This window comes from Chelonoidis abingdonii, chromosome 9 (genome assembly GCF_003597395.2).
Source record: "Chelonoidis abingdonii isolate Lonesome George chromosome 9, CheloAbing_2.0, whole genome shotgun sequence".
In the NCBI taxonomy this organism is placed as follows: Eukaryota; Metazoa; Chordata; order Testudines; family Testudinidae; genus Chelonoidis; species Chelonoidis abingdonii.
In genome coordinates, this window is record NC_133777.1 from 19,878,091 (window position 1) to 19,885,324 (window position 7,234).

Consider the following 7,234-nt stretch of genomic DNA (forward strand, 5'->3'; position numbering starts at 1 on the left):
TTTTACTCCTATCCTCCAAAGCACTTGAAACCCCTCCCAGCTTGGTATCATCTGCAAACTTTATACGTGTACTCTCTATGCCGTTATCTAAATCATTGATGAAGATATTGAAAAGAACCAGACCCAGATCTGATTCCTGCAGGACCCCACTTGATATGCCCTTTCAGCTTGACTGTGAACCACTGATGACTACTCTCTTGCTCTATCTGCATCCTGACCCTGGTAGGACAATGCTGCAGAAACTCCATAACCTCAAGGTTACCGAGTTTTCCATCTAAATTTTGCCTTTCCATAGCCCTTCTCACAGGAGGTCATGGTTTAGCCATGAAAGGAACCAAAGAACATTAATCAGGCCAGGTAATTCTTTTCTTATACATATTAAACTTAAAAGCTGCCCCTGCACCATACAGTATCATTTCTCTTAACTATTGTTAAGTTGGAGGTGAAAAATAGTGGTAGTAATTTCAAATACTAGAATATACACTGTCTGAATGTCCTTTTTTTATTAATTAAAGCTTAAAAATGGAAAATTACTCTGGCAAGAAAAGACTGTTTTAGAGTTATAAGCTTTATTTAAAAAATAGATCAAGAAACTACAAATTACTAAATTTAACTTTATATTGAAATGGTACTATTTGTATTATGAATATGCTCTTACAAATTTTGTAAGAAGGGATTCATTTTATTGACAGCAGGATTTGCTGTTATCAATTTCTAGAAGCCTTTTAATCAGAAAATCAAATGTTAAAACTGTATTACCCACATTCCAATACAATTTGAAAAAAGTAATGTGTGTAGATTATTAATATATTCATAATTTTCTAATAGAACATGGGGTTTTGAAGATATTATGATAGAAATCATTGTAGGATTGAAAAAGAGAATCTACTTACAGAGATTTAAAAGAACCCTATAAATAAAATGAATTTTCTGTTTATCTACAGCTTACACAGAACAGCAGGAATTGAATAATGAAGGGCCAAAATCCATTTGCTGTTGATGTAAGATCTTAACTGCAGTTTTTGCTAAGAACTTTTCATATAGGCCTGAAGTCCACAGCTCGGCTGGGCCATGGGGGCCAGCTAACAGAGAACAATACTTAGGCAAAAGAAAGCTGGGGTAAACAGATAACCTTGTGTGTTTCAAGTCAGTGAGTGGAGTCAGCATAAGTCTGAATGTAATTGGGCATATTTAGCGTGAGTTATAGACACATGAAGCACTGAGAAAGGCCTCACAGCTACTCCCTAATGCAGGGAGGAGATAGTGGTACAATACCCCTCAGATCCCAGAGAGAGTTCAGGGAGAGGCCTAATATAATTGACGTAAGTTATGACACACTCCCTTCACAGATGTATGCTATTCCTAGCCCACAGAAATGCAAAGGTAAATTATAAACAATTGTTATTGTTAAACACTAATTACTGCTTTTTTGCTTTAAATCTTCAGGAATGTACCTGTTGGTCAACCGGGAGAGCAGATACCTTATTCCCCTGGACCCCTAAATTAGGATTTAACCTATACACTGTAATAGACATAGTTTGGGGGTAATTATCTGTGTGTCAGCAATATGTTAATTTGGGCCATGAGTGGATCCATTATGTAATCTTTTAGATCCATTGGCTTATTGTACTTATCTTGTCTTGCTGCTAGAACCTAATCAGGGGCTTGGGAAAACCCATCCCCGTCGCTTATCTCCGTCCAATGAGCATCCTATATAATCTATTGTAATTTATTGTTCTGCAGTGTCTCTGAGCCTAATCAGCAAAGTGACACTCCACCAGCACTGTGTAATAAACCCACGTGCTTGATTCTACATGGTGTCTATTTTTGATCCTTCAAATAAAGTTGGCAATCACTGAACATAGAAAAGAAATGGCTCTAGACTATAGGTCTGTTCCTGTACTCCTTACTCATCCAGAACTTCCATTCAGACAATAGGACTTTGCCTGAGTGAAAACTGAGTTAGGACCTCAGGGTATGAACTTCAGATAAGACACCATCTGCAGTACAATTATTAACAAGTCAGGAGATACAGGTACAACACTGTTAAATGTTGTAGTGTAGATTGGACCTATATGCGTTCCTGTAACCAGGGTAAATCCTTGGACTTTTAACTTAGTTCTGGGGTATGGTTAGGCACCATCCAACTTTTTACATTTTATCTGTGTTGTACCAGATTCAAGGACAACTGTGTTGTAATTGTGTTCTCTGACTTAATAGTTTTTAGTGTAGATGAGCCCAAAAAGAGGTAATGGAGCTATTTGGATCAACTCACAGTAATGTGGGGGCGGTACCCTTGTAATCTTGTCATTTTAATTTTTTTTTAAATTGTTCAGACCTACAAGTTTTTCAAGATAAAACAGGCTAAGGCAGTGTTTCCCAAACTTGGGACACTGCTTGTTAAGGGAAAGCCCCTGGCGGGCTGGGCTGGTTTGTTTACCTGCTGCATCTGCAGGTCCAGCCGATCGTGGTCCACTGGCCGTGGTTCGCCGCTCCAGGCCAATGGGAGCTGCTGGAAGCGGCACGGACCGAGGGACATACTGGCCGCCACTTCCAGCAGCTCCCATTGACCTGGAGCAGCGAACCGCGGCCAGTGGGAGCTGCGATCGGCCGAACCTGTGGATGCAGCAGGTAAACAAACCAGCCCGGCTCGCCAGAGGCTTTCCCTAAACAAGTGGCATCCCAAATTTGGGAAACACTGGGCTAAGGGATAAAACACTGGTGTCCGCTCTTGTAGATAACTGTATTCATTTATAAAAATATGAATAATATAATGCTAGAGATTGGATGAAATCTCACTGAAGTTGGGAAAGGGGGCCATCAAGATGAAGGGCCCAAGCTTGGAAGTATAATGATTGCGTTGAAAGTTTTTGTTTGGGTTTGGGCAGCGAAGGACATAAATCCACACCGTGTAGAGGCCAAGCATAGGAGTTTATTACACACAGTGCTGGCGGAATGTCACCTTGCTTATTAGGCTCAGAGACACTGCCAATTGATTACAACAGAATATATAGATTTTCCATGGGCGGGGAAAGTGACGGGGTAGGCAGTTTCACACCCCGGGATAGGTTTTGCAGCAAGACAAGATAGCACATTAGCCAATGGTTAAAAGGTTACATAATGTCTCCGCCCATGGTCTCAAGTTAGCAAGTTAACATTTAACTAATACTTTGATAAAATGTTATTAGTATAAAATATATATGTTGAATTCTGATTTGGGGTCCATAGGAATGGAGCAACTCCTTTGATTGTCCGAACAGGTGCATTCCTAGGGGTTAAAGCAAAAAAACAGTGAAAGTATATGGCAATAAAGATTGTCCCCTTTACGTCTGAAGGCAGGCACTGGTCCCTGGGAAGGGGGGGTGGAAGGATGCCATATCTTATACTGACATGTGCCAACTTTTCATAAACTCAAGGTTGGATCTGTGGGAAGAACGTTCCCAACAGAAGAGACTGACACAATAGGTACAGGGATCCTTTGTTCAATTTGCAACTCTGCATAGGACACAATTATTTAGTTCTTAGCTCCAACACCTGACAATTTGCTGACCAGGCCTATTTTAGCAAAAACAAGGTTGTCCGTTTACCCCAGCTTTCTCTTACCTAATCACTGTTTGCTAGGCCTCTGGTCTTTTGATCAAATTCTGGACTTTGGGTCTGAGAAAGAGCTGGCACAATCCATGTACCAGGTAGTTATATAAAATGCACATGGATTTTAACCCTTCAGGCAGTTAAAAAACAATAATGAGAATTTAGCTATTAAAAGTATAACAGAATCTGTGAAATGCACCGAAATAGTGGACTCTGACTCAAACTTGACAGCTATTACACCAGACTTGCTAACCATGCTTGGGAACAAAAGATCCAAAACTGAGCTCCCTAATTGATCTCAAATGGAGATAGTGACTGCACCCATTCAAAACTGAGAAAATTAGGCTTAAAAATTGAATCTCTAGAATTTAAAAAAGTCTGGAAGCTGAGATTGTAGATGAGCTAATTTCATTATGGATTTAATTATGCCTAATAACTGTGTAATAAATGCTAGGAAAGGTGTCCTACAAATTCAGTGTGGGAACTACCTTTAAAGATGTGGCCCAGGTGAAGCAAATTATTTATAGGCAGTTGGTTTGCAGTGAACAAGTTTGTCCTCCCTCTAAGGGCCCTGAGAAAATCAGTGTCACAGACTGAGTGGAAATTGCAAAAATTTGCCCAATATAATGATTGTTCCAATGAAGGAGGCAGAAGCAGGTATCCCTGCATGCTGGTCTTGTGCTTAATGGAGCTCATGGCACGTGGCAGCATCATGCTAGAGCAGGAGTTCCAAGTTATTGCCCCGAACTGCTGTGATTTACTCCAGAGGGTGCAGACTTCATCCTTTGTGGCTTCTCCCACTTGGTGCCTGGCTGCCAGAATGCAAAGCTGGCTTACTTGCTGTAGACTTAGCAGCTGGTTTTATGTGAGGCAGTGGTGCTGCTGCTTGGAATACAAATAGCTGTGGCCTCAGCAGGGATCTGGAAGTGCACAATAACTGCCAAGTATTCCTGAAACTGCCACTCCCACATGATACCTCTGTGCACACTGAGCGATACTGAGCATGAATGGCACATGTAGACAGGGGCAGCTCTAGGTATTTTGCCACCCCAAGCACGGCAGGCAAGCTGCCCTCAGCGGCTTGCCTGCGGGAAGTTCCTGGTCCCGCGGATTCAATGGCACACCTGCGGGAGGTCCGCCAAAGCCGCGGGACCAGTGGACCCTCCACAGGCGTGCCGCTGAAGGCAACCTGCCTGCTGCCCTCATGGCAACCAGCAGATCGCCCCCTGCAGCTTGCTGCCCCAAGCACGTGCTTGGCATGCTAGTGCCTGGAGCCACCCCTGCATGTAGATACCTACTTCTGGCTCCTCACTGTTAGAAAAAATTGCAGCAATTTGGTGGGGGAGGAGGGCAGGTGTCACAGGGTGACACTGGTCCTTCAAAAGGGAGCAGGGCCAGTGCACCTGTGCCTCATCAGCTGACCCAAACAAGCTTTGAAAGAGGGCATCTAGGCCTAGAGAAGAAGAGACCTGGTGAGGGAAAGCGTGGCTGAGAGCTGGGCATATAAGGGGTAGAGAGAGTAGATATGAGGTCTCACTGTCTGCTCCTTGGAATAGGGAGCTCTGGAGAGCTAGAACTGCCAGAGTCTCTGTAGGAATGACCCCGGGCCCACAGGCCTGGATACCTTATTATTGAGGCATTTTGTTCTTGTCTGCAAGCTGAGCACCCCCGGTTTCTTATCACAGAAACTTGGCTTTCCTCCATCCTCCCCTGTACTTTCACACAGACGGCCCCGTTTGCATCTGGCAGTGTTTTGTAACTTCCCCCTTCTGCTGCTTCCCACAGAACTGCCGTGTTTGCAGCTGGGGCTGTTTTTGCAACTTCCTATGCTGTTAAGCTCGTGATGGAAGATTTTTGTAAGAAATCTTGATTTGTGCTGTGCAATTGCGCATGTGTAATCTTAAATAATAAAAAAGGCAGATGAACTCAAAAAAGCAGCTTTTTCACCTCCTCAGTTACCCTGAAACTTGATGTCAAGTCTTTCCTTCAAGTCTCCTAGGAGAGGAGGCAGTGGGAACCTGAAAAGAAAACTCTGAAGCAGTATCAGCAGGACAGCCAGAGTGGCCTAGGAAGGGAGGCAGGAAAAGGGGGAAATTCCACAGGAACTGTCGCCCAGGGTGGTTGGAGGAACTGTTTTTGTTGTTTTTGTTTGAGTTTGGACAATAAAACCACGTGGGCATGGCAGTTACAAGTGGACTTGAAGGCCGAGTATGCTTCCACATACATGATGAGGCTGCAGCTGTTCATGTTCCAAGCAGCCTTCCTTAAAACCAGCTGCTGACAGCTTGGCGGACAGGGGGGCACTGGGGAGGAGAAAGGAAAAGAGGGAGGAAAAAGTCTGCAGTCACCAGAGTAATTGTAATAGTTTGCAGGGAGAGATGTCAGTTTTATGCAAAGGAATGCAGCAGTGACCTTTCGCTGACTGCATTCCGTGCATAGCCTGTGAAAATCGCGACTTTACCAGTGCCACTGTCGTTAATTTTCTAAAAAAAATTCTACATTTTTTCTCAGGGCCCTAATCATAACAGCTACATGATGTGGTAGCTTTATTACAGCACAGGAAAGATGGGGGGTTTATCAAGACCTACTTTAAGACCTGGGTCCTTGAGGGAACCTTTACTGCCAAAGTTCTTGTGGATTTGAAGCAGGAACAGATTCCTGTCCATTTGCTGAATGTTTCTGCAAATAGTGAAAAAAAGAAGGGAAAGCTGTGAATGAGTGGATCTAGTAAATATTGGTACAGAAGAAAAATAAGAAGCAGAAGGAGGAAAAGGTGAGCGCTCAGAGTTTCTATAGGACTTGTTCTAGCCTAGCTGTACATAAATGAGAAGCAGAATGGCATACAAGACTTTGTGGTTTAGAATCAGAAGTAATTGTACAGCACTGTGTCCAGCACAATATAGGTGTACAGCACTGGTCCAACACAAGACAGATCCTGGAGAAAACAGGCCCATTAAATAGCCATTTCATCATTTACTAGAAGCAAAGAGGAAACAGGCTTACAAGCCATTGAAGAAATGTATTGAGAATGGATAATTAACCCTTCAACCTGTCCTTGGGCCTAACCCATAGTTCTGGTTAAGAAAAAAGATGGCAGCACCAGATTGTGTGTGTGATGTACCAGATATGGATTGGTTACAGAACTTCCACCCGAGAGAGATAGATCTTTAATGCGCTGTCAGGTATATTCAGGGCCGGCTCCAGGCCACAGCGCGCCAAGCGTGTGCTTGGGGCGGCATGCTGCGGGGGGTGCTCTGCCGGTTGCCGGGAGGGCAGCAGGCGGCTCCGGTGGACCTCCTGCAGGCGTGCCTGCGGAGGGTCCGCTGGTCCCGCAGCTCCAGTGGAGCATCCGCAGGCACACCTGCGGGAGGTTTACCAGAGCCACGGAACCAGCAAGTGACAGAGCGCCCCCAGCGGCGTGCCGCCATGCTTGGGGCGGCGAAATTGCTAGAGCCAGCCCTGGGTATATTATATACTCAGTTAAGTTATGGAGCACTGTCATAAACAGATAAGAAAAGTTAATAGCACAGAAGTACTTTATATCTCTTTGACTATAAAGGGTTAACAAGTTCAGTAGGCCTGGCTGTCACCTGACCGGAGAACCAATCAGGGGACAGGATACTTTCAAATCTTGAGGGAGGGA

At 44.1% G+C, this 7,234-nt stretch overlaps 1 long non-coding RNA gene across 2 annotated transcripts in view; it reads left to right on the plus strand.

Moving 5' to 3' along the window:
- The window catches only part of LOC142047309 (uncharacterized), a 33,387-nt gene extending 31,605 nt beyond the window's left edge, over nucleotides 1-1,782 (plus strand). The window contains exons 4-6 of one of the 2 annotated variants that reach the window (XR_012656502.1): nucleotides 296-357; nucleotides 945-1,103; nucleotides 1,447-1,782. This is a non-coding gene — a long non-coding RNA (uncharacterized LOC142047309). The remainder of the gene's footprint in view (nucleotides 1-295; nucleotides 358-944; nucleotides 1,104-1,446) is intronic. The other variant, XR_012656501.1, reaches the window with a different exon arrangement.
- The last annotated feature ends 5,452 nt before the right edge of the window (nucleotides 1,783-7,234 follow it).